The sequence below is a fragment of the Dipteris shenzhenensis genome, chromosome 30, assembly GCF_047967505.1.
Source record: "Dipteris shenzhenensis isolate YYH24624 ecotype China chromosome 30, Dip_SZ_1.0, whole genome shotgun sequence".
Taxonomy (NCBI): Eukaryota; Viridiplantae; Streptophyta; class Polypodiopsida; order Gleicheniales; family Dipteridaceae; genus Dipteris; species Dipteris shenzhenensis.
In genome coordinates this window covers 8,833,352-8,860,752 of record NC_141625.1, presented here as the reverse complement: position 1 = coordinate 8,860,752, position 27,401 = coordinate 8,833,352, and the positions used below count along the sequence as shown (strand labels likewise).

Below are 27,401 nucleotides of genomic sequence, written 5' to 3'. Positions count from 1 at the left end.
TCACTTGCCGGCGGACCGAGAGTGCCCAAGAAGAAGGCTCACCCTCATTAAACACCTGGGGCCCAGTAAGGGATGCAACCGAGCCCCAAGTCATGAAGAAAGGGTAAGTATGAAAAATGTTGAGTATCCAAGCAACCCCTTTCCAAACAGTCCTCGCCTGACTGCAGTCCCCAAGGCAATGTTGCACTGACTCCTCTGCAGAATGACAGCGAGGGTAGGTGGGATCAGCCCCAAATCGTGATCTCCACAGGTTCACTACAATCCCTTCATGAATAGAAAGCCAAAAGAAAAGAGCGATCTTTCTATTTCTGAGGGATTTCCAAGAAGATGTCCCAATGGGGGGCTCTGGAGGTAATCCAACCTCTACTACTCAGCTGAAATCTCCTGGCATTACCAACCGTGAAACGAAAGAAGGGAATCCCCCTCTCTTGGTACCCATGATCTATCCACTCCCATTCTCCTGGGTCCCACTGCAAGCACCTGATAGGTGCACCTCCATATAACCACAATCTCTAGGATCCCAGGGCCAAGAGCAGAGGGTTAGGGTCTAAGTACCACTACAAGCCTGCTCCATGGTCACAAAACTAGCAATCCTGACAGGCTAAAAGGCAACCTCTAGAAGAATATCATCCGTGGATCTAGAGAGTATACCTCCATCCCCAACATTAAAGACCAGTGCATCTTCCCCGAGACCTCGAAGAGCGATCACCTGTAGAGAAACTGCTATCCTTGAAAAAGCTCCCATCCAAGTGGTGGAGGTAATCGGCATCTCAACTGTCCATTCCACTGGGATGGCTGTATCTATCTGTTGAATCCTACGTGCTACCCCTCTGAGGTGACTCACTGACTGTAGTCTCTAATCCTCAGGTAGTCTGATAAATGCCTTCCAAGTGCCTACTAAGTAGGCGAGGCCTCTCTCCCATCTAGACCACTGCATGTAATGGGAAGTGCCCAGTGGTCTGCCATGCTCATCAAGTATACTATCATTCCAAATGATTGGCTGCCTATCAATCTCTTCGAGGGTAAAGGGCGAAACCCTTCGAAGAGTGTTGCTGAAGCTCCCCCAAGCTTTCAGGAACACCCCTCTGCATCTAGGAAAAGCCAATGTCAACTCCCTAGCCTGGAGTGTCCTCATCACTGATCCAAAAGCCAAAGGATTTATGCCAGTTAATGTGTGCCCCTACAGCTGAGCAAAAGATATCCAAGGCTGTCCGGAAAGAATCAAGTGACTGCAAAGAGGCCTCAATAAAAATAGCAGTGTCATCAGCCAACTCACAGTCAAGAAGCTCTTGCTCCTATCTCAAGGGCAATCTCAGCCCATAAAGATCAGCCTGAATCTAAGGAAGATACTCATAGCTTCTGCCACAAAAAGAAAGAGGAAGGGGGCCAAAGGGCATCCCTGACGAACTGACCTGGAAATTTGAAAGTTGTCACCCCTTACCCCTCCGATCAAAACCTGGCTGTGGGCTGATTTGTAAAGGGAGGCCACCCCTCTAATCCATGCATATGAAAATCCAAATCGTAGAAGAGTGCCCTCGAGAAAACCCCAATCTACTGTGTCATAGGCTTTCTCAAAGTCCAAGAGTAGAACTACAAGCCTCTGCCTGCTCTGCATAGCCCACTCTGTGGCTTCCCAAAAGGAAAAGATATTATCAAATATGCTCCTACCATGCACAAAGCCTGTCTGAGTATCATGGATAAGGTCTGGAAGAAGGGGCTGCAATCGGATGCTGATCGCCTCGGCAAGGATTTTGTATAGAGTGCGCAAAAGAGTGATGGGTCTCCAATGGGATACAAAATTCATGTTTCCACCTTTCGAGATAAGGTGTATGAGTCCCTCGGTCAGTGAGTTAGGCATCTCACCTGAGTCCCAAATGCCCTGCAGGGCTGAAGTAATATGATCACCTATCATATCCCAAAAGGCTGTAAAAAAAGATGGAGTAAGACCATCGGAACCAGGGCACTTGCCCTTATGAAGAGTGGAGAGAGCAATCATGAACTCTCTGTTGGTAAAGCGTGCATCAAGTGAGCATATCATCTTTGGTGTGACCAACATAGGTAAACTCTGCCAAACTACATCTCTAGCCACATCTCTGGCCTGTGTGTCAGGATCTGCACAAAGAAGGGAGACATAAAAATATGTCGCTAAGTGCATGATGGTGTCTGGATGAGACTGCAAAACGCCGTCAGAGTCAATAAGCTGCCTGGCACTCTCTCTACTGTGTCTAGGACCAAGTGTAGAGAAAAAGTGTTTATTGACTCTCTCTCCCATCTGTATCCAAAAGGACTCCCGTGCATGAAAGGCATACTCTGCTCTCTGATCAAGCAATGTCTGCAAGTGAGCCCTTGCTGCAGCAAGACGCTCCTGTATCCAAGCATCTGATGGTCGTCTCTGCTCTTCCCTCTGCAAGGCTGCCAACTGCCGGCGAATACCAATCTCCCACCTAAGTACCTCACCTCGCCGAGTACTAGCGACAAAGTGATAAAAGGTGCTGATACTGGCAAGTGTTGTGGCCACATGTGAAGGATCGGCCACCCCCCCTGCAAGTGAGAAACCCAGATCTCCAAGACTGCCTCTGTGAGAGTCTCATTTGTGTATAAGGCATCGGAGATCCTGATACTGCGAGACCGTTCTCTCAGATGGGGCTCTGAGATAGATAAAACTACTAAAAAATGGTCAGAGGTGGAAACACCAGGTGCAATGCAAACTGTCCCCCCTCTATCAAGAGCCTAGTCATCCACATAGAATCTGTCAATCCGAGTATGGATAGGCATCTGCACCCTACAGTTCAACCACGAAAACAAAAGTGACTAAGACTAAATATGAAATGCATCATCTGACCAAACATCTATGCCACTGAACCTAAACAAGAAGGCATCCCAAGCTTGCAATGTCAGCCCACGAGAGCAACTCTTTTCAAAAAAGAACGCGGTCCCCTCTGTTGTTCGGAGCGTAGAGGTTGAGGAAACCAATTTTACGTCCATCAATCAAAAGTAAAATCCACTGGGCCCTGAAGGGAGTGATGGTACCGTGTCCAATGACCAGAGGGAGAATAAAATATGAAACTGATATGCGTGTACCTCCTCTGGTTCCCAAGGCAGGAACCCAAAAAGTCCGGCCTAAAAGCAGCTTACCTAACTTGGAGCAATCTGTGGCATCCAGTTTGTGTTCCTGAAGAAAAAGAATGTCTAAGGAACCACCTGACACACCTGGATGGAGCTAATTCCTGATCAGATGTCTACGACGACGATGAGGGATGCCGCCCAATCCCTGTATATTCCAACTGGCTATCCTCATCGGTGGGAGAAAGTGGGTTGGAATACCTTACTCGACCTGGTGGCAGAAAAAGAACCCTCCACCGGAGCTGACCTCCTACCATACACACGAGGTCCAAGGGAAGGAAAGTCCATAGGTGAAAGAGAGAAAGATCTCTCAATAGGGATGCCGATAACTGGCTCTCCGAAAGTGGAAGGTACAAAATCATCACCTGGGAGGTCAGAGAGGTCCTCAAGAGCGAAAAAGGAGTTCCGCTGAGCCACAGTCCTAGGGAGGGGGTCCGAAGGATTCCTACCGAAGCAGGGAGAGAATTTAAGACCCCCTTCCCTCTATCCACGGAAGGAGGCACCTGTACTGGGTCCTGATCAAGAAGTGCTGCGGACGAGGTACCACCAACCTGGGCTGCTGAGGGAGATATAGCCTGATCCTGGGGTGGAGTGAAAGAAGGCTCCTGAACACTAGGCTCCAAGGTGTTAGCCTCCCAAGGCTCCAAGGGGGTAGCCTCCGAAGTGGTGGAAGTATGATCTGAAGTAGAGGGCCTAACCCACCGTGGGCTAGAGGTGGTGCGGGGTCCAGGAGGGACTCGACCAACCCTAGGAGAAGGAGGAGCCCATGTCTGAGGTGGTGCCTGTGGAGCGGTAGGTCCTTCTCCTGCTCTCTGACGTAAGCTAGTACGAGCTGGTTGCTTTCTAGGCCTCTTTTTCTTCTTTGGGCAATCTCTGGCGAAGTACCCTGAGGATCTACAAATCCTGTCCTGCCGACCTGCAACCTCAAATCTCTGGCGGAAGAATGACCCATCGGGTCGCTGTAGCATGATGTGGCCATCTCAAATATTAGGGTCCTGGACAATGACCCTAACCCTGGGTACCCCATCCATCCTGACCGCCTCAACAGCCGAAGAGGTCTCGCCAAGAAGAGGGGGGATCTCAGCTACCACACCAAATCTCTCGCCAATAACTGAAAGAAGCCGGTGATAAACTGAGGGGAGACCAGGGAACCTGATGAAAACAAAAACTCCCTACTTGTCCTCTTCAACTGGGTCAAAGCCCAGTTGAAAGGGAAACAAAAAAATCCTCCTTAACGGGGGTACACCTGAAGGGAGAGGGTGAAGAAAGGAGGAAGAAAGAAAGAAAGAAATTTTATTAAAGGTCCACGGAAGGCCATACATGGCCTATGGGACACAAAATCATCCGAAAGGAAAATACATCATCAACGATGCGCCAACTAGGTGGCCTCATCGTAATACAGCTAAGATGCCAAAAATGGCTACAAAAATCCTAGATACAAAATGAAATGAAATAGAGTACCAAAAATGCCTAGATACAAAATGTAAAATATGAAATATGAGGAACATCATCTTCCCTAAGGGGTCTGTGATCCAAAGAAATGATGGAAGTCATGGCCATCGACCATGCCTCCTGCCATGAGTGTGAAGATCTGGGCAAGTGTCAAGTGGGCTGCTGGCGGTGCCAAGTCTCCATGGAGCAATCTCCTCCGAAAATCTGCCATCATCCTCCGTCATCTAGAAATAAAGCGACGGGTATGGCCTCTGTGTAAGATCATCCTGCGGTGCTGCCGGATCATGTCATATGTACATCCTCGGGGTGGAACCATCGGTGCTCTCTGGTAAGATGGGCTATCTCTGTGCTCATGGTCCTGCGCCTCGTCCTGCTCCTCATGAATAACCAGGTCTCTGGCAGGGATGCTACGGTGCTCTCTGAGGAATCTCTCTCTGTATCTGGTGATCTCCCTGATGAACAACGCTAAGCAATACTGATCCTCATACTCCATAATCCGAGAGAGAGGTCCAAATCCGTGCCCAAATAAACAGTGAAATCTGCCACGGATCTCATAATATAAAGGGCATCTGCAAACAAAGTGCTCCTCAGTCTCCACCTCCCCCATAGTACAACAAGGGAATATCCTAGTCTCTCGCCTGGGTCTATGTCCGGTAGCTGTACGACGCATCCTGCCGGCCTCAACGTCTAATCTGTGGGAAGATACCCTGAGCTGGCCCAAGGCAATCCTGAGTGAGTGCGACATATGAACGCCGATATATCCTAGGGATATGATGAAGCCATCCTTTGAAATCCTGAGAAAATGGTCACGATATGTGGCCATCTTCGTAGGAAGCTCCGTGGGATGAACCCAAGTGCGAAACGTGTGTAGCTGCAACAAATCTGCCCTGATAACCTGACTGAGCTCATGTCGAGTGAGAGGGAGGCGAGGGGCATCTATGCTGTATCGAAATGGTGGCAGCCTATCCATATCCAAGCCCAACGAGGTGAGCCATGTGGAGAGTGTGTCGTACCAACAAAAAGTATGACCTCTCTCCGCTAACATCTGCGAGGATGTCAGTGCTAGCCACGGTAATCGTGCTCTACCTGCTGCTGAGTCTCCGAGCGCCCTGATCCTATGCAAGTATGTAACTAACTAAAATGCTGCATCTAGCGCTAGGGGTGTAGCTCCGAACTCTGCGAGCATAATCTGATGCGGTATCGTGGGCTTCGCTCTGATCAATCTGGAGAACATGATGATCTGTAACCTCTCTACTCGTCTCCAATCTGCAACACTGAGATCTCCTGCCCAAAAGGGGCTAGCATACATGGCTGCAGGTCTCACCAGCGTATCGAAAAGTAAGGACTTCGTGTCGGGATGCTGAAAATGTGACTGTGCACACTGCCTCTCGAGAAGAGCCAAGGCGGCATACCCTCTACTGATCCTATATCGTGCTGCATGCGTCATGGTGAAGACTGGACCTCTAAATGTGGCACCCAAATATGTATACTCCCTTACTAGCTCCACCTCCTGCCCATCAAATGTGAAAGAGAACTCGCCTCTCCTATAAACCTGGTATGACGTGTTGAAGACCATGACTTTGGTCTTCCCAAGGTTTACAGACAACCCTCTGTCCTGACAAAAGCTGTGGAGTGCATGGAGATGTGCCTGTAAACCCTGCTGGGAGGAAGAAATAAGAACCACGTCATCTGCATAGAGGAGAATCGGTATCGTGGATCCTGCCAGTAAAGAACCTGTACCACCCATCGTCTGTATGTACATCTCTAACTCATCGATAAGAGACCAAAGAGTGTCGGAGACAAAGGACACCCCTGCTTCACCCTATCGTACTGCGTACTTCCCCCGACAGCCCCGCCTGTGTCCTGACTCTACGTGTGACTCTCTCATACAAGGCCATGATCGTCCATTGAATCTCCCCACTGAATCCCAAGTCACGAAGTCGCTGGAAGAGTCTGAAACGCGGCACAGTGTCAAATGCCTTTCTGAAGTCCACGAAGCAACAATAGAGCCGTTGCTTACATGACTTCGCCTCCTCAATCAAAGCCCTGAGTGTGAAGATATGATCTAGAGTCCAGTGCTCTGCACGAAATTCTGCTTGCCCTCTAGCTCTCATACCTGTCGCCTCGGCATGGTCATTTATATGTCCTTCTAGAATGGTCGCATAAATCTTGGCCATGACATGGCCAATCATAATGGTCCTGTAGTTCGACGCCTCCAAAGGATCCCCCGACTTGTGTATGGGTACTATAGTATTTTCTAGCCAACTAGGTGGAAGTCAGAAGAAGAAGGGGGTAGGTTGAAGGAGGAGGGAGGTTGAAGAAGGGGGGAGAGGGAGGGCAGCAAGGGAGGGAAGGGAAGGGGACAACAGGAGGAGAGGGGGAGGAGTGAAGAGGAGAGAGGGAGGGGAGGAGAGAAGGAGGGGGGGAGAGGAGGAGAGGGAAGGGGGGGGGAGGTGCAAGCAGCAGCGCCGGGGGGGCGCGGGAGCAGCAGCGAGGGGGGGGCAGTGTAGGCAGCAGCGCGGGGGGGGGGGGGAGGGGTAAGTGCAGCAGCAGCGCGGGGGGGAGGGTCTACAGCAGCAGCACAGGGGGGAAGGGGAGGGGAGGAGAGGGGAAGGGAAGGGGCAGCAGGTAGGGAGGGAGGGGAGGGAGGAGGCAGCAAGGAGGGGAGTTGAAGGGAGGGCAGCAAGAGGAGCGGGGAGCAGCAGCAGCTCGCTTCCGACAGCAAACTATTGATAAAAGTATCAGCCAAAATATTCTTAAAACTATAAAAGACGAGGAAAATGCATGACATGCAATAATTTATAAATTTCAAAAGATCTTATCAAATCCAAATTATCTTTTAGAATACACTAAATTCAAAAGGAAAATATGAATAAGGAAATGTGTGAAACAGTTTTATTTATATTTAGCAAATGTGGAATACCAAGCTCCCAACTTCCAAGTCTGCAATCCTTTTATGAGATCGGTATATATTACGAAGGAACATGGTGGAGAGGGAGAGGGAGAGGGAGAGAGAGAGGGTAGGCTAGAGAGAGAGAAGATAATACTGGAAAGTAAAAGGAAATGGAAATGAGCAATAGACCAAAATGGAAAGACTCGCATTGATAAAGCTTGATGTAGACTCCTTGATGTGTGTTGATGTGACATACAAGTACAATCATATATAGGATAGGACACACACTAGAATACCAAAGTGTGTATGGGATATCTCCCAATATGACACGTGGCACTCACACATAAGACTCTACTAGAACTCCTAGTAGAACACACTAAAACACACTCAACTTGAGAAGGAGGGAAGGCGGCTTCATGGCTAACCTCTTACCTCAACCTCTTGGAGGTGGCTTTGATACCATGTGAAGAGGCATGGCATGGAGGAAAGCAAAATGGAAGCAAATGGAAAGCTAGAAATAAAGGACAAATGAAAGTACAAGAACCATTATAACCAAAATACTCACAATGTATTGATAGCTTGATGTTGACAACTATGAAAAGACTCAAGACTAGTTCAAGACTATATAATGTGAGCCTCTAGACTCTAGAAAGTCACAATGCATATGGGATAATCTCCCATATCACACGTGGCACTGTCTAAGACTCACTAGAGTATAAAATATGTCCTAGGGACCTAGGACACACAAATACACTCACTTTGACTTCATATTCCAACAGATCCATATCCACCCCCTAACATAGGTGGTTGATACTGTGCATAGGAGGGCAGAGGATAGAAGTATGGAGCCCCAATTTGATTGGGAGCAGGAGCTTGGAGCAAAGGAGGATTAGGAAGTAGTGGAGGTGGAATAGTAGGAGGGGTAGGAGGTTTAGGTTCCTTCACAAGGGCTGAAACTAAGGGTACTGGCCCTGAAGTGGTCAGTGCAGCTCTGTTGACTGTAGCCACCAAAGATTCCCCAGTTGGATACTCTGGTAGAAGCTTCCTCAACCCTTTAAGATACCTACACTCGGAGGCATCATATCCATGAATTTCACAAAATGTGCAAAAGGAGGTTGGAGTGGGTACCTTACGCTTCGATGGACATTCCCAGTAGCCATGGCCAGAACCCTTGCAGTCGGTGCACCAGAGACCACTTCTTATTTGAGCTTCAAAGGGTGACTATCCATCCCTCCTTGTTCTGTCTTTCAGACCTTCTTTGATTTCTTCTAACTCCTTGAGTTGCTACCAAGCCTATGAGCCCTCTTCTCTCAGAAATTGGGCAGTTTGAGTGTGTATTGAGGCAAAACTTAACTGGGACCATTCCATCTTCACCGCTTCCCTCAGGAAGTCTTGTAGTGAGGCATGCTCAGGGAGCTTGTCAACCAACCTTATAGCAATGGTGAAAGGTAAAGCCTTCAAAAAACACCCCTTCATGACGGCATCATTGGGTGGCACAGACATCTTCGCGGCCAGGACCCTCATCCTTGTGTACATCCCCGAGATACTTTCACCAAGCTTCATGGTATCAGTGATGGATAACTCCTAGACAATCATGTGTTTGAATTCTTCCAACTTTAACGTGCGTAGGAATTCCTCCCTTAGGTCTCTTCACGTTTGGAAGTGGTCAAGGGGAAATTGATTGTGCCATACATCTGCGGCATCCTCCAATGACAAGGGGAAGGTGTGAAGGAACACATGCTCACTCTCCACACCTTTAGCTCTACATGCAGTGAGGAATTTCCTCACATGAGCTTCGCATCGTCCTAGAGGTGGCCTTTGAACTTTTGTGTCTTCACGTGGACCTTGTTGAGTAGCTGGAGAAGTCTAGCTCTATCTACAAGACTGAGAATGGCCATCCACACCCAAGAGGCTGAAGCAGATGCAATAGTCAGAGGAGTCCCGATGGAACTGTTGATAGGACAAAATCTGTATCAAGTTTTTTAGCACTGTATATAGCTGTGGGTAGGCACATAGTTATACACATCTAGGGTAGGTATGGGCTTTTGGCATTTGTGAATTTTTCTTTCACAAGCATGATGGACTGATGTATACTTTTTTGAGATAATAAAGTATGTTTTGCAGGGACTTCATGGGAAATGATGAAATGCAATGTGGTTGTACCAGACTTCCAGAGCAAGGGTGTCTAGTGTGTGATCAAGCGAAATGTTTTTGGGGTCAAGTAAAGTCCAGTCATGAAGGGTTTTTTTATATTTTCCTGAGTCAATGTGCACTTGCATGTTACAGGAATTTGATATGTTATGGTGTCCATGTCAAGGGGCTTTTCATGTGTGTGTACGGGGTTGCATGCAAGCTTTAATGTACATGCTAATGTGTGTGGGAATTGTGTGACTAAAGGTCCAAAATGTGCATTTAATGTGATTTGAGAGAAATGTCTTGAGAGTGGTAAAATGTCACTGATGAGGTGGAAGATTAGGCTGAGGTGGCTGGACTAATTAGGAAGGCATCCTACTCATGCAAAGGTGGCTAGGTGATGGATGAAGGGATGCTTCTAGTCGACGAGCTGGACGTAGATGAAGGTGACAACTTGTAGGAGAATTCAAAAAAAGGAGATCATGGGCACCTGGAGGATCATCGCGAAAAAAGGAAGCTCTGGAGACAGCGGGGGGTCTGAGAAAGGTGACGAGACCATCTTGTAAGGGGAGGGTGTCACCATGGTGAGCGGGAGAGACTCGTATTGGAGGTGAGGCTACTAGGCGGTGAGCAGAAGAGAGCTTTGTGACGGTAGAGGCGTCGCCACAGAAGGAGTTGGAGAGACCTTGGCTGGCGAGGAGCTTTGGAAGTTGGGGCGTCGTTACTATGCAAGCCAGGGAGATCCTTGGACAACGATGCAAGTGGTGCAACAAGAGTCGTAGGCTGATCATCCCGCGGACTGATGGATGGTGAAGGCTTTTGAAGGGCAAGGTGGCGACTACACGAACGGAGGATGGTCTTGGGAAGGAGCTGCTGCTTGGGTGGAGGATTCGTGACGAGAGGGGATCTTTGAGGAGCGGAGGAGATCGTGGGCTGGAGTGCAGTGATGGAGTGTGCGAGGAACCACAGATGAGGAGAATTTCGTGAGAGAAAGGGTTACACACGGTTTCAGGGAGTCCTTGCATAGAGGCAGAGCAGGTAATTTGAGAGCGTAGACTATGCTTTTGAAGAGTGCTATGGAGTACTGAGGCTTGGCGAGACGGAGAAGCATGGCTGGGCGTGGCTACTGCGCGCTAGAGGATTTTGAACGATAGAGGGGGAGCATACACCATGAAAAGAGAAGCTGTGAGTTGGCGCTGTTTTCCAACGGGCTGTTTACTCTTACTGGAGTCGTGGGTTTCTTGGTTGTGAGAAGTATAGCTATCATGGAGGTTTTGAGCAGAATATCTTGAGTGACGGAAAGCATACAATACAGGGAAATAGAAGAGGCTGAGGCTGTTGCTTGAGATGTCTTCCATGTGGGCTTGTAGGTGGCTGGTTATGAGCTATTGCTTAGTAAAAGCTTGAGGCATAGCTGTGGCATCATTTCTGCTGTCTGGACGACTGTAGCGATAGAAGCTATGAGTATGGAGTACTCTACGAGCAAGAGAAAGATACAGACGCTGGACGTAGTTGTGTAAGAGCAGAGATGATTGATGCAATCCGCTAGCCAGTCCCTCTCACTCTTTGGTCACTGACTGTAGTTTTGGGGAGATGTATGGAATGCTAGAGCTCAATTGAGAAGGAGATGCTGTGGAGCAATTATGATCACGTCAAGAGCTACGAGCTATTGCTCTTGATGGAGGCTTACGAGTCTTGGCTGTGGGATCTTGATTGTGGATTGATGTCTTGAAAAGTCCCAAAGATAACCTTCATGTGGGCTATGGGTTCATAGTATTCTGAGGCTGACTGTTTTCTGAGTTTTTTGGGGGAAGTTCAGTTCTAAGTTCAGTCTGTTTCGGGCTGTGTAGTCTTTCCCCTCTTTCAAAGAGTTTGTGTGTTCCTGTGTGTGTGTTCTAGTCAGATTGTGTGGGAGGAGATTGACTTGTTATTTGTGTGCTCTGGATATTTGCACTGGAACCTGGTTCATAAGCTCATCATCTACGAGCCCACATTGCAGTTGATCCCTATGAAGTCTCACCTATCTGACGTGGTGAAGTACATAATTCTTGGTTGTCTTCCCATTTTTTCCTTATCATCTTTTTTGGCGATCCTGCTAGGGATAGGAGGAGTTTTAAATTGAGATTGGGTACTCAAGACAAAACGGCCCAGAAGAATTGGCTGGGGAATGTTGCTTGAATTTCTGTGTGGTTAGGGATTGAAACTATGAAGACAAAGCCTCACATGAGAGTGATTCATTGTGAGTTATGTGGGGAGTGTGGACACAGGAGAGATAGATGCCTTGATGTTGAACTTCGGGTGATACGTCTCCACGCTAAGGTTCAAAAGGCTTTGAAAGTGATTGCTCTTAGGAAGAAGAATGCCAGTTAGATGCAGGGTAAGCTTTCTTCAGTAGAGTGATTATTTTTGCTTTCTTCCCAGAAGAGGTTGGGTGATATTTTTGGTTGGAAGTGTGTTTGAGATAAGTCAGTTAAGAGGAGAGATGGCTCATGAATTTCCTCGATTTCACAGGTTGCCCAATGAAGACCCACAGAGGTTTTTAGAGTGCTTGGAGTTCACAGCTCTTATTAAAGACAAGAATGCTCCAGAAGCTATTCTTCAGATTCTATCCTTTTGTCTCTTGGGAGAAGCAAGAACTTGGCTGTAGACTTTCTCTGCAAGGATGCGTGATGATCAGGATGCTCATAGAAACCCAACTTATCCAGAGGTGAGGATAGCTTTCCTGGACAGGTTTATGTGTGTTAGAGATCGTGATGGCATTTGGAGAGAGCTATGTTTATTGCAGCAACAGCCGACTCAGTTAGTGGATGAGTATGTCAGTAAGTTTACTGTGTTGTGGAATAAATGGCAGGTGGCCTTATTACCTGAAGTCCCTCCCAGAGTCATAAAAAAGGATAGGTTTGTTGTTGGTTTGAAGCCGGAGATTAGGATAAAGATTGAATGTAAAGAGCTGGTCACGTATGAGGATGCTCTCAGGGTAGCAAAAGAGAAGGAGAGGCAGCAGATAAGATTGTCACAAATGATGCAAGAGATGCCAATGGTTCAGCATGTGCCTGAAATTATCTCTCATGTGAAGCCAAAAATATAGAAGCCTGAAGTCAAGAAGGAGGAGAATATAAAAGAAGAAATTCATGAAATGTCGGAGCTTATGAAGAGTTTGAGTTTGAATTTGATGGACGGTAGGGGAAGAGGTAGATCATCGGGTGGTTATGGTAGAGGCAGCATGCCTTCTTCAAATAATTCAGGCCCATGGCCAGCAAGATGAGGTCAAGGGTCATTTGCACCTTGTGTCCAATGCTTTAATTGTGGAGAGTGGGGACATTACAGCACACACTGTGATAAGCCTCCTCGTGCTGGAGGTGATGTTTATCCATTGCCAACAGGGTTAAATAATAGGGTGAATGATCATAGTGTAGAAGTAAAATATGCAGGTCAGTCTAGTACCTCTGGAATCTGTAAAGCCACTGTAGAAGATGTTGGAACACTGAAAGGAAAGAGTAGAGTTGACACAAAACCAGAGTACTTGCTTATAGAATGAAGAAGAAAGAGGTCCTTAAGTAGGCACCTCATACAAGCTCACTGACATCACTGATGACTTCAGAGCTCCACAATCATCTCCTCAATCTGCTCCTAGATTCTCTCAATCATCCTATGTGGCTCTCCACCACCTAACTGTGCTTGTGGGCACCTAACTGTGCCTCTAGCACTCACACATAGAAACATAAGGTGTGCCTGAGGCATACACCTTGAGATATCCCAACAAACCCCCCCTCAAGGAAATGCCTCAGGCTATGTCATGGATACATCTAGTCTCATAGTTTCTCATGCCATCTCATGGTGGTCAAGGATTAATCTATGGCTAGGTTCTCATGCTAGCAAGGGTTCCCTTGGGTGTAAGGTAAACAGAAAGGGATACAAACAGACCTTCCAATGGTTATCTCCCCTACATGTACATGCACACAATGTCTGTAGGAGGTACCATGGAACAAAACATACACATGGCCTACATCATAAGGTGACCAGAGGTGTTTACAAAACACACAAAACACAATAGTTTATTTCATTCATTTTGGAGGACTATCCAGGCTGAGTACCTTGACATAAAAAGAGAGATCTGGAGCATACATAGAGATGATTTAAAATGCATAATCTTCATGGGATGCCTCATCTTGTGGAGGCAAATTCATTGTAAGTAGATTTGCATTTTCTGTCTTTGCTTTGTCTCTGCAAAACTTCTCACTATGGTTGTTTTTGCCACAGTGCTTGCATGGATTAACTTTGAAGCAGTCCTTTGAAAGGTGATTTGTCTTTCCACAGTGATTGCAAGGAGAATACTTGCCCTTCTGGAATTTCATAACATAAGCAGTGTCATTGCCTTTCCTTAGCTCCATGTGTCTTTCTTCTTCTTGGAGAGCTGAGATAATGCCTTCAAGGTTTGGATTGGGAAGATTCTTCAAAGTGCTAACAATGTGATCAAAACTTTCAGGCATACTCTTAAGTAGCACTGCCATAGCATCATCAGGGGTGATAGGAGAGTTGATAGAAGCTAACTGAGTCATAAGACTCCGCATATAGTTGACATGAGCAGCTAAAGTAGTATCACTTGCCATCTTTAATTCAAAGAAAGAGATTTTAAGTGATAGTTTAGATATGTGAGAGCTTGCACCAAAAATCAAGTCTAGCTTCTGCCATGCTTCCGATGGAGACTCCAAGTCAGATATATGATGTATGTAATCATCACCCAAAGCTAAAGCAATTATACCATATGCTTTTTCTTCTCTTGCTGGATCCCTTGCCGGTCGTGTCGGAGTTGAAGATTCTCCAACATTTGAGGCCGTAGAAGAAGCGGTAGGAGTAGGTTTGACAAGTCCCCATAAGTTCTCCCGCATCAATGCAAATTTTACCTTCATTTGCCATGTATGGAAGCCCTTTCCATTGAACTTCTCAAGATTATATAAGGTAGCCATGAGAGGGTCTAACCCAGATATTGGGCAGTGTCTGTCTCTCTTACAAGTGATATATGAGCAATAAAAGGTAATCTTTTTAAAGAGTAACAATCTTGAAATGCAAGATGTCTAAGCAAGAAATGACCAAGTAGATGTTAGAAAAATGAGCATAGCAAACTGAAAATAAATCTTGGTCAAACTATCAGTCAAACTTTGACTGTCCAAGGTCAAACTTAGACTTGCATAGTCAAGCTTTCATGGCCAAAGAGGCAACTCAGAAATCTGCTCCAAATCGTTATGCAAAGGTCAGAATTCAGAGGGCTTTTGTACTGAAGAGAAAGGTAAATAGGTAGAGCTTCTCCCTCAGGAAGGAATTGCGCAGAAAACGGCCACGTCGCCCAGCATTGTAGAGGATATTTGGACTGGTTTTTCGTCGAAAACTACCCGAATACTGCTCCAAAAGAGCTCAAACTTGATGAGCAGGGAGGTTGTGATGTCGCCCAGCTCCCTCTGAGAGGAAATCGACAATGTAGCTCTCTACAGTGAGAACCAGGAAAAAGATCGTCGCGGCTTCCTGAGACAATGCCGCCCAGAAGATGGCGAGATAAGTCGTGTAGCTTGTTCTGCAGGTTCGCCTTGCCCTTGGGAAGACTCTCCTGAAGGATGAGATGCTGAGAATGCAGGTTTGAAGAGAACTTGCACTTCCAAAATCGACTTTGGAAGGGAAGGTGGAAGATGAAGGTGAAGAAGAAGAAGGTGATGATGTGGCACCTAACTAGGGCTCAAGGAGGATCAAATGGCTCTGATACCATGTTGGAACACTGAAAGGAAAGAGTAGAGTTGACACAAAATCAGAGTAATTGCTTATAGAATGAAGAAGAAAGAGGTCCTTAAGTAGGCACCTCATACAAGCTCACTGACATCACTGATGACTTCAGAGCTCCACAATCATCTCCTCAATCTGCTCCTAGATTCTCTCAATCATCCTATGTGGCTCTCCACCACCTAACTGTGCTTGTGGGCACCTAACTGTGCCTCTAGCACTCACACATAGAAACATAAGGTGTGCCTGAGGCATACACCTTGAGATATCCCAACAGAAGAGAAAGGGAAAAGGTAAGGCAGTTACATTTGGCTTGTTGGAGTTAGAGGAAGTTAAAGATGTCATGCCATTAGGGAAGAGAGATAGAGAAAAGGAGGTTGGTCCGAGTGCAAAGAAGGGGAAGCAGTCTGAGGAGATGATGACCTATCAAACGAAGAAGAGCAGGAAGTCCAGAAAGAAGTACAGAACTCTAGATTATCCCATGGGGAAGGAGCAGGGAGATTATGATTTGGTGGAAGATCTTTCAGTGAGGAAACCGGACATTACGTTTGCTCAAATGATTGGTCTATGCCCAAAGCTTAAAAAAGAATGGAGGCGGGCTGTAAATCCAGCAAAGAAGAACTCTCATAAAGGTACGATTAAGCTGATGTGGAAAGATTAGGATTGAAGATATCCCGCTCCTCTACTTATCGCATCAGAATGGCAAACCACTCCAAGGTGAAGACTTTAGATATAGTACCTGGTCTGGAGGTTGAGGCATTCAGTGTTTCATGTCGAGTGGATTGTCATGTGATGCCTGCGGGGTTGGGAGCCTATCCTTCGATTCTTGGAAGGCCGTGGTTGAGGAAGGTAGGTGCAATTCAAAATTGGCAGAAAGGAATCTTTTCTGTACATACGAATGGGAAAAAATTAAATTTCGATATGGTAAGCAGGGCTGAAGTTTCAGATTCAGCATGTGAAGAGGAAGAGAGAAGCGAAACCAGCAGTGAGGATGAGAGTTCGGTGACTTCAGAAAGTGATGAAGGAACAATAGCATTGGTGGATTTGGTAGATGAGGATTCACAGGTGGATTTTGTGGGGGCAGCAGGGTTCGGTGAGGAAGAGGTGGATAGGTTTGAGGTTATCGAGGATTTAATGCAGCCCAAATGTTCTCAAGAATCAACCCAGGTGTTGATTGAGCAATCATTGAATCTTGATCTCAATGTTGAGGAGAAAGAAGAATATTTGAAGATGTTGCAGAAATACCCCAATTTGTTTATCACTTCTTATGAGGAGATCAGGGGATTTAAAGGGAAGCCTCTGAGGATTGAGCTGAAGGAAGGTGCCAAACCTGTTTTTCAGAAAATAAGGAGATTAAGCCCAGAACAGAGAGATGTGCTCAAGGAAGAGGTAGATAAGCTTCTCAAGGCAGGAATAATTTATCCTGTAGTTCAATCTGATTGGATAAGTCCTGTGGTCATAGTGCCAAAAGGTGTAGACAAATGGAGAGTCTATGTTGATTACAAACTTTTGAATGCAGTGACAAAGAGAAACCACTATCCTCTGCCTTTTCTCGATGATATTCTTGATAAAGTGGCGGGTCATGAAATGTACAGCTTGTGTGACGGATATTCAGGGTACTTCCAGATAGCCATAGCCCAGGAAGATCAAATCATTACCCCCTTGGGGCTGTTTTTGTTACAGGAAAATGCCTTTTGGAGTTACCAACAGCCCCTTGCACTATTAGGAGAATTCAGATTTGATTTTATCACCCTTCCTGGATAAATTTTGTAAAGTGTTTATTGATGACATCTGTGTCTACAGTGGAAGAAGGGAGCACTGTGGAAAGCTGGATCAGGTATTCTATGAGATTGATAATAATGGTGGTCAATTAAATCCTAAGAAGACTCAGTTAGCTCGGACCAGCATTAAAATATTGGGGCATATTGTGTCTGAGAATGGGATTGAGCCGGATCCAAGTAAAGTAAAAGCTTTAGTTATGCTGTCCTCTCCTGAGAATACCAAGCAGTTGCATACCTTTCTCTAGAAGGTGAAGTACCTGTCGAGATTTTTATTCATATGTTATCTCAGATTTTGTATCCTCTTCAGCAGGTGGTAAAATCTGAGCCTCTAAAATGGACGACAGAGAGTGAAGAGGTGTTTGAGGCAGTTAAGGAATCCTTAACTCATATTTCAAGTGTAAAGCCACCAGATTATTCTAGGACTTTTTATGTGAATCCGTCTGTGGGACCAAATGTTATTGGTGCTATTCTATTGCAACAGGGAGAGGGTTCCAGATATATGAGGCCAGTCTACTATGCCAGTAGGGTGAAGAGTGAATTAGAGAGGAAGTATTCAGCGGCTGAATTGGTCTTGGCTAGCCTCTTGTACGCCTATAGGAGATTTCGGTCTTATCTATTATCCAGGCCTTTTGTGGTTCTCACCTCATGTTCACTACTGCCTCATATGTTGAATAGTACAAACATCTCCAGGAGCATGATTAAATGGATAGTAGAGTTACAGGAGTACTCTTTTACCTTCTTGGTTGAGAACTCTACCAGAGCTTCCTTGGCTGATCTCCTCACCTATAAGGAAGGACCTATTTTAGTTGAAGATGTGGAGAAGAACACTGACATGAATGAAGAAAGAGTACTAGAGGATGCATTTGTTTTACACTTTGATGGATCTTACAAAAAAAGTTTAAATAAAAGTACAGGAGGAATTGTAATTTATGATCCTGGAGGAAATGAGATTCGGAGAATGGGAATTCAGCTTGAAGCGAACAGTAGTAATGAAGCTGAATATGCAGCCCTCTTCGAAGGTTTCAAAGCATGCATTAGTTTGGGTATTAAGAGACTCATGATTAAGGGAGATGCTCTGTTGGTTGTGAAGCAAATTTTAGGTGTCTGGAAGGTTAAGCATGTTCATTTGAAGAGATGGATAAGTGCGGTGAAGAAACTGTTAAATCAATTGGATGCCTGGACACTCCAACATATTGAAAGGTAAGAATGTAAATGCACATGATGCTGCACAGGAAATTACAGCAGCTTATGTTGATGCAGTAGGAGTGTAGGAACCCTTATACAAAGGAAGGGAGACATTAGCTTGTGAGGAAAGCTTCCTGTTAACTGGTAAAGTGCCTGAAGAAGTTCCGAAACAAAGAAAATACAGATTTATTAAAAGCTGTACTTTTTATTGTCTGATAGATGATGTTCTTTACATGAAAGGGGCTGATCTGGTGCTCATAAGAATTCCCTGGCATGAGGAAGTTTTTCATATCCTACAAGCTAATCATGAGGAAGTATGTGGAGGACATTTTGCTTTCAAAATCATGCTGAGGAAAATACTTACAGAAGGATATGTGTGGCCATCCCTCCAGAGAGACATAAGACATTGGTGCAAGTCATGCCTACAGTGTCAGCAAATGAGTAAAAGGATCTTACATCCAGAACTCAGAAATATCATGCTTGCTTATACTATTTTCGAGAAATGGGGAATAGATGCCATCGGTCCTCTACCCATGACAGCCAAGGGAAATTGTTATATGCTGACAACTGTGGATTATTTGACGAGATGGGCTGAAGCACGAGCAGTACGGGCTGTCAATGCAAAATCTGTATGTAAATTTGTGTATGAGGATATCTGCTGTAGATTTGGTGTACCCCTGGAATTGCTTTCTGATAGAGGTCCAGGTTTCAGGAGTGAACTGATGGATTTATTATGTGGTAAGCTGAAGATTAAACACAAATATGCAAGTCCCTATTATCCCTAATGTAATGAGATGAATGAAAAACTTAATGGTGTGTGTACTTATATCATGGGAAAGATCATGAGAACCTATAAGAAGGAGTGGGATCTTGCTTTGCACTGGGCTTTATGGGCTTACAGAGTTGCAATAAAAGAAGGCACCCAGTTTTCACCATTTCATCTTGTTTACGGGAAAGAAGCTCTATTGCCCTTGGAAGTAGAAAATTCTGCATTACAGATGTTAATGAAGATAAATGAGGATTCAAATTCTAATTTCCAGAACCGGTTATTGGATTTGCAGAAAGCAAACTAGATAGACAAAAGGCGGTGGAACATTATGCTTTAGTTCAACAGGAGAATTAGAAGAGAGCAAACATGAAATTCTAGGATAAGAAAATCAAGGAGGGTGATCTAGTTTTGAGATACAACAGTAGTCTGGATTCTACCTTCAAGAAGAAATTTGTAACCAAATGGGATGGACCTTTTCGTGTGATGAAGAAATTCAAAAATGGATCATATCAGCTTGAGGATTTGGATGGTCAGCAGCATAAGAATAGAGTCAATGGCTTCAGACTAAAGAAATACTTTCATAGGATCATGGGTGTGGGCGACTGTGGACCTGCTGTAATGAAACCAGACAAGTCGGAAGACCTCATGGATGAGGATATCTCTAAAGAAATGCCAATCTTATATACCTCTATTTGCAAGACATGAATGTCTGCAGACTTGGGGATGGGCAAAATGATATGACAAAATCTTTATCAAGTTTTTTAGCACTGTATATAGCTGTGGGTAGGCACATAGATGTACACATCTAGGGTAGGTGTGGTCTTTTGGCATTTGTGAATTTTTCTTTCACAACCATGATGGACTGATGTATACTTATAATAAAGTATGTATTGCAGCGACTTCATGGGAAATGATGAAATGCAATGTGGTTGTACTAGACTTCCAGAGCAAGAGTGTCTAGTGTGTGATCAAGCGAAATGTTTTTGGGGTCATTTAAAGTCAAGTCATGAGGGGTTTTTTTATATTTTCCTGAGTCAATGTGCACTTGCATGTTACAGGAATTTGATATGTTCTGGTGTCCATGTCAAGGGGCTTTTCATGTGTGTGTACGAGGTTCATGCAAGCTTTAATGTACATGCTAATGTGTGTGGGAATTGTGTGACTAAAGGTCCAAAATGTGCATTTAATGTGATTTGGGGGAAATGTCTTGAGAGTGGTAAAATGTCACTGATGAGGTGGCAGATTAGGCTGAGGTGGCTGGACTAATTAGGAAGGCATCCTGCTCATGCAAAGGTGGCTACGTGATGGATGAAGGGATGCTTCTAGTCGATGAGCTAGACGTAGATGAAGGTGACAACTTGCAGGAGAATTCAAAAAAAGGAGATCGTGGGCACCTCGAGGATCATCGCGAAAAAAGAAAGCTCTAGAGACAGCGGGGGGTCAGAGAAAGGTGACGAGAGCTTCTTGTACGGGGAGGGTGTGGCCATGGTGAGCAGGAGAGACTCATATTGAAGGTGAGGCTACTAGGCGGTGAGCAGAAGAGAGCTTTGTGACGGTAGAGGCGTCGCCACAAAAGGAGCTGGAGAGACCTTGGCTGGCGAGGAGCTTTGGAAGTTGGGGCGTCGTTACTATGCAAGCCACGGAGATCCTTGGACAATGATGCGGGTAGTGCAACGAGAGTCGTAGGCTGGTCATCACGCGGAGTGATGGATGGTGAAGGCTTTTGAAGGGCAAGGTGGCGACTACACGAACGAAGGATGGTCTTGGGAAGGAGCTGCTGCTTGGGTGGAGGATTCCTGACGAGAGGGGATCTTTGAGGAGCGGAGGAGATCGTGGGCTGGAGTGCAGTGATGCAGTGTGGGAGGACCACAGATGAGGAGAATTTCGTGAGAGAAAGGGTTACACACGGTTGCAGGGAGTCCTTGCGCAGAGGCAGAGCAGGTAATTTGAGAGCTTAGACTGTGGTTTTGAAGAGGGCTATGGAGTACTGAGGCTTGGCGAGACGGAGAAGCATGGCTGGAGTGCAGTGATGGAGTGTGGGAGGACCACAAATGAGGAGAATTTTGTGAGAGAAATGGTTACACACGGTTGCAGGGAGTCCTTGCGCAGAGGCAGAGCAGGTAATTTGAGAGCGTAGACTATGGTTTTGAAGAGGGCTATGGAGTACTGAGGCTTGGCGAGACGGAGAAGCATGGCGGGGCGTGGCTACTGCACGCTAGAGGATTTTGAACGATAGAGGGGGAGCATACACCATGAAAAGAGAAGCTGTGAGTTGGCGCTGTTTTCCAACGGGCTGTTTACTCTTACTGGAGTCGTGGGTTTCTTGGCTGTGAGAAGTATAGCTATCATGGAGGTTTTGAGCAGAATATCTTGAGTGACGGAAAGCATACAATACGGGAAATAGAAGAGGCTGAGGCTGTTGCTTGACATGTATTCCGTGTGGGCTTGTAGGTGGCTGGTTATGAGCTATTGCTTAGTAAAAGCTTGAGGCATAGCTGTGGCATCATTTCTGCTGTCTGGACGACTGTAGCGATAGAAGCTATGAGTATGGAGTACTCTACGAGCAAGAGAAAGATACAGACGCTGGACGTAGTTGTGTAAGAGCAGAGATGATCAATGCAATCCGCTAGCCAGTCCCTCTCACTCTTTGGTCACCAACGGCAGTTTGGGGGAGATGTATGGAATGCTAGAGCTCAATGTTTGAGAAGGAGATGCTGTGGAGCAGTTATGATCACGTCAAGAGTTACGAGCTGTTGCTCTTGATGGAGGCTTACGAGTCTTGGCTGTGGGATCTTGACTGTGGGTTGATGTCTTGAAAAGTCCCAAAGATAACCTTCATGTGGGCTGTGGGTTCATAGTATTCTGAGGCTGACTGTTTTCTGAGTTTTTTGGGGGAAGTTCAGTTCTAAGTTCAATCTGTTTCGGGCTGTGTAGTCTTTCCCCTCTTTCAAAGAGTCTGTGTGTTCCTCTGTGTGTGTTCTAGTCAGATTGTGTGGGAGATTGACTTGTTATTTGTGTGCTCTGGAACCTGGTTCATAAGCTCATCATCTACGAGCCCACATTGCAAATGATCCCTATGAAGTCTCACCTATCTGACGTGGTGAAGTACATAATTCTTGGTTGTCTTCCCATTTTTTCCTTATCACCGTAATGAGTGTCGGTGCTCCAAAGGAGGAGACCACACCGACAACACCTCATGTGGGGGACCACAATAGGGAAGTCAGTACTGATGTAGCCATAGAGGAAGTGTACACAGATGGTACTGCATATGTGGAGGGCCTCGGTAATGCAGAGGGAAAAGGTGAGAACATAGAAGATGTGGGGGTTAAAGAGGATGGGAGAGCATTTGGGAGAGAGAGGGACGGAGTTGAAGTCATGGAGGAGTAGGCAGTAGGGAAGGAAGGAGGTGGTGGAAAAGGCAGCACAGGTGTGAATGGAAAGGGAGATGAAGCCTTCATGGCAGGTAAAGGCATGGTTGGAGCAAAAGTACCCCTGAGTGGGATAGATGTGGAAGAAGGTTTTGCTAGGAACCCGGAGCTATGCATAACAGATGAGGTAATAGCTTGTCCAACAAAGGTCGAGTCGGGAGCAAAGGGAGTCACCACTATGGCAGAAGTGGTGGTTGATGAAGACATCGTTGCAAGAGGAGGAGAGGGGCTGCCTTGACCTTGATGAGTCCTTGAGGAGCCTTCGTTCTTAGTACCCTCTTCTTTCAGTTGTTCTCTGCTTTGCAGTTCTTCTTCTCCGGAGTCTGGATCTAACAACCAGGGGTTCTATTGATCCAAGTCAATGAGACTGTCGATGAAGTTACTTGCTCTAGCTACTGCTCCAATGGGCTCACTTTGTGCTCGCATTGAGGACTTCGCAAACTTCCATCGCACATAATGCTTCTTGTATCGAGTGGTGACCATGATGTGACCCAAGTGTGACTCTTGGTGGGAGTCTGTGACCGAGACCCAGAGTACAACAAATCCCCCGCCACTATCATTCACCATCCCGGTGAATGACTGAGGTTCTATGTTAGAAAACTTTAAGTATAAATTGTTCATAAGAAAGTGACCTTGAGTCTGACATCCCTAAAACTGAAAAAGAAATGGCTCATGGCCTTACAACTCCAAAATTGAAATAAAACTAGCTCATGGCCATACAACTCCAAAACTGAGATACAACTAGCTCATGGCCATACAACTCCAAAACTGAGATAAAACTGGCTCATGGGCAACAACTCCAAAATTCTTTTATTTACATGAGAACTGCAAAATCCAAATACACGAGTTGGGAAAAGGAAATGCGCTACTGCTTGCTGGATGAAGGTCACAGAGGGGGAGGGTGTGGTGGGTGTGTGGATGTCCCAGGGTTGGTCTTCGCCTCCTCCTCAACTGTGTCCATGAGGTTGCGGATGTCTTTGTACTTGGATTTGTATCGGTGGCGCAGAATTTTCAGTTTGCAGCCCATGGAAGTCGTCACAACCTAGAATTTGAAACCTAGAGACGGTCCTTCTCCTCGAGAATCTGCTTAATTCGACTCTGCAACACCTCCATCTGTTGATCAATAGTATGTTTGTCCTCTGCTAGTGAGTTGTATCTAACCTGTAGGGATGCAAGCTCCCTCTGGATCTCAGGCTGCTGGGCTGAATGACTATCCTCCAAAGCCTTCTTGCTGGCTGCCCACTCAACCTCCTTTGCCCCAAGAAATTGTTGAAGCTCATCCTTTGCACTCAGCCTCCCTTGCCTGTAGAGTTGTTCCCCACTCCGCTTCTTTCTCCTGTAATGTTGTATCCCATTATTTATGCATGTTTGTTACCTTCTTTTCATGTTCCAAGCGGAGGTGTTACTTTTGTGACAGTAACTTGCAAACCTGACCCATAGTATTGAAGAGGGAGGCACCCATCTGAACGAAGCTGTCATCTATGATGCATTGTGCCATGTGAAGCAATCTTTTGACCCATCCATACCTATCCCGATAGGTCATGAGGTCGGTCATGTCGATGATTTCGCCATATTCCTCGAAAGTTGCTTTCATTCCTTCCTCTTCTGGGTCCTCGAGAGTTGCCACCGGAGCCAATGTGTCAATGTCTAGATAACAACTCGTAGCCCGGGATGCTTTCTTGTTGCAAGCGAGCGTCTCTTGCAAGGGAATTGTGAAAATTTGATCCAAGTCCTCTTCCTCCATGCAAGTAGGAGACTGCTTCCGCTTTAGTGCATACAGAAGCCGTTTGTGATCCTGGCTCTGTTTCTCTATCTGTGCTGTGCGTCATTGGTGAAGAGCTGTCCTTAGGAGGATGTGAAGTATATATCTAACATATCATTTTGTGGTAGCAAAGGAAAGCTCCCCTCTCCTCAAAGGTAGAGCTCCCTTTCAATTCTTAGCCTTGTCTGAGGAGCTGACGGAGCTATATCAAGATGCCTCATTAGCCTCGCCATAAGCCTCTCCATCAGCCCGGGATGCAATGAATTCAGCTATTGTTGAGCCAATTGTATAGGCCGTACTGGCCGTACGTACTATTCTGTACTGTTTCCCTTGTAACAATCCGCCATACTGCCGATTCTCCAACGCCGTACCTGTCCTGCGCTACTGCCACGTTTCTGCTGCATCACCGTTCGGATTTGCCGTACAATAGCCATTTAATTTGCCATACTGTTGTAACTTGCACTGATGTACTGCTGCTGCATCACCGTATAGATCTGTCGTATGATTGTACGACCAGCCCTTTGATTTGCTTGTACTTTCCTACCTCGAAATGCACGTCTAAATTCGCTTGCATTCTCTACTATCTTTGCCCTCTCTGCCACATCATTACAATTGCCTCTGCTCATTGCCTCTCCAAGTGTTGATACCATGGAACCTCGTCCTCCTGAAGAAGTCACTTCATCTCGGGAGAAAGCACTTTCCCTCATTGGTGTGAGGTTGGACAACAGATTGCTCCATCACTTTGACCTCACTACTTCAGCCATGGAGATCAAAGGTAAGTTTGAGAATCTTCATGCTACATCTATTGGACTTGACCGACAAGCTTTATCTATTTTTTTACATGATCTATCTGAAGTGATAGATAATGATTAGGAATATTTGGGTGCTTTGTCTGGGGATGTTTTCCAAAAATGAATGCAATAAATAATGTGTGTTGAGTCAATAAAGGTCCCTTGGATAGTCCTCCTAAAATGATGTATTTCTTTTATATTTATAGTGTGTGGCTCCATGTTCCTAGTAGTTAGTCCTTGGAGTCAAGAGGGGGATGTACTGTGGGAGCCATGTATTGGCATTGATAGGGTCTAGTTATCAGGCCTGGCATATGAGTTCCAGGATGTTGGTGCATTGGTCTTCTAGACCTCTGAGTTGTTCATGCATCCATCCTGAGACATGAGCCTTTGAGTCATGTTTGGGACGTAAAACCATGTGAGTACTCAGTTCGACCTCTAAACCATGCTCAGATTTCAACCTCTGAGTTGGCATGGGAGCCATGTCTAGTTCAGACATTGCGTAGTTTAGTAGTCCTGTAACTATCATGTTCTGTCCTTGGTTCCACTCCAGTAGTCTCTCAGCTTGCCTTCATGGGGGGGTGTTAAAATATGAAGCCAAGTTGAGTCAATTCTAGTGTGTTCTATTGTGAGCTCTAGTCTAGTGTGTCCTATAGATGTCATGTGTCACATTGGGAGCTATCCCATATGCATAGGTGTTCATGTGTGTGTGTGCTCTTATATAAGAGCTGTACTTGTCTAGTGTCAAATCAATCAAGTATCAAGGTACAAGCTCTTTGGTCTACATGTGAGTATTCTCATTTTTTTAAATTGCTTAGTCATTTCATTTCCAGTTCATTATGTATCTCTTTGAGTATCACTCTCTCTCTCCCTAGCCTACCCTTTCTCTCTCCCTTCTCCACCATGTGTCTTCAGACTTTACTTATCTCTTTTCACATGGCTCTTTCTCAGCAAAGAAAAATCTGAGGTGTTTCATATGCATGACAGCATCAGGATTTGTCTATAGAATGCCGTCTGAGTCAATAAGCTAAGAGACACTTATGTCTACGGCCAAGAGTAGAGGAAAAATGCTTATTGACTCTGCCTCCGATCTGAGTCCAGAATCACTCTCTAGCATGAAAGGCATACTATTCTCTCTGATCTAATAGTTTCTGATGATGAGCCCTTGCTATAGCAAGGCGCTCCTAAACCCAAGCATCTGTAGGCCATTTCTGCTCGTCTCTCTAAAGGGCTTCTAGTTGCTGATGAATGCCAACCTCTCGCCTCAGAATCTCACATCTCCTAGTACGAGAAATTGAGTGATAAAAATCACTAATATCAGTGAGAGCTGAAGCCACATGTGACGGGTGATGTTAATCTGTCAATCCATGCATTGTTAGGAAATGGAGTCAAGATGAGTCAGTCTGGTGTGTTCTAGTGAGTTCTAGTGTGAGTTTGGTCTAGTGTGTCCTATGGATGCCATGTGTCACATTGGGAGTTATCCCATATGCATTGGTATTCATATGTGTGTGTGTGCTGTATATAAAAGTTGTACTTGTCTAGTGTCAAATCAATCACGTATCAAGCCTACAAGCTCTTTGGTCTACATGTGAGTACTTTCATTTTGTTCATTGCTCTTGCTATTTCATTTCCATTCCATTATATCTCTCTTTGAGTATCATTATCTCTCTCCCTAGCCTACCCTCTCTCTCTCCCTCTCCACCATGTGCCTTCATGTGGTATCAGAGCCTCCCTTCCTAAATTCCCTTTCTTCTTGCACTACCTAGAGGATGAGAGAAGCCTGCAAATGGAAGCTACCCTCTCCTCCAAGGTAGAGCTCCCTTCCCTTAGCCTCACCATTGTTTGAAGCTGTTGAAGGATCAGCCCGAAATGCCTCGCCATCAACTACCCCTTCAGCCCAGAAGGCCTCACCATCAGCAGCTCTATTAGCCTGCCATCAGCAGACCCATTAGCCCATACCAGCCTGCAAACAGCCGCCCCCATCAGCATCCCCATTAGCCTATATACAAGCCCATACCAGCCTGCAAACAGCGGTACAAGCCGTATGAATTCTACGGACTAGTGAGCTGGACAATCTGCCTGCTGGTCTGCCCGTAATGTCCTCATGACTGCCGCCAACAGTAGCTGTTCCAGCCTCGATTGCCGTGCCACTTGCAGCCGCCCCTGCCCTCAATTATCGTGCCATTTGCAGTTGCCCCTTCCCTTGATTGCTGTGCCATTTGCAGCTGCTTATTACCTTGAAATGCACGTCATTGCTGCTGCTCATTGCCTCTCCAATTGTGCATGAGCTACTAAGCTGAGCTGCCCTCACTTTCCTC

At 45.8% G+C, this 27,401-nt stretch overlaps 1 protein-coding gene across 1 annotated transcript in view; it reads right to left on the bottom strand.

Moving 5' to 3' along the window:
- LOC147881681 (pre-mRNA cleavage factor Im 25 kDa subunit 2-like) overlaps positions 1–27,401 on the bottom strand; it is a 103,403-nt gene that overhangs the window by 47,867 nt on the left and 28,135 nt on the right. The gene's annotated exons all lie outside the window — the stretch shown is intronic.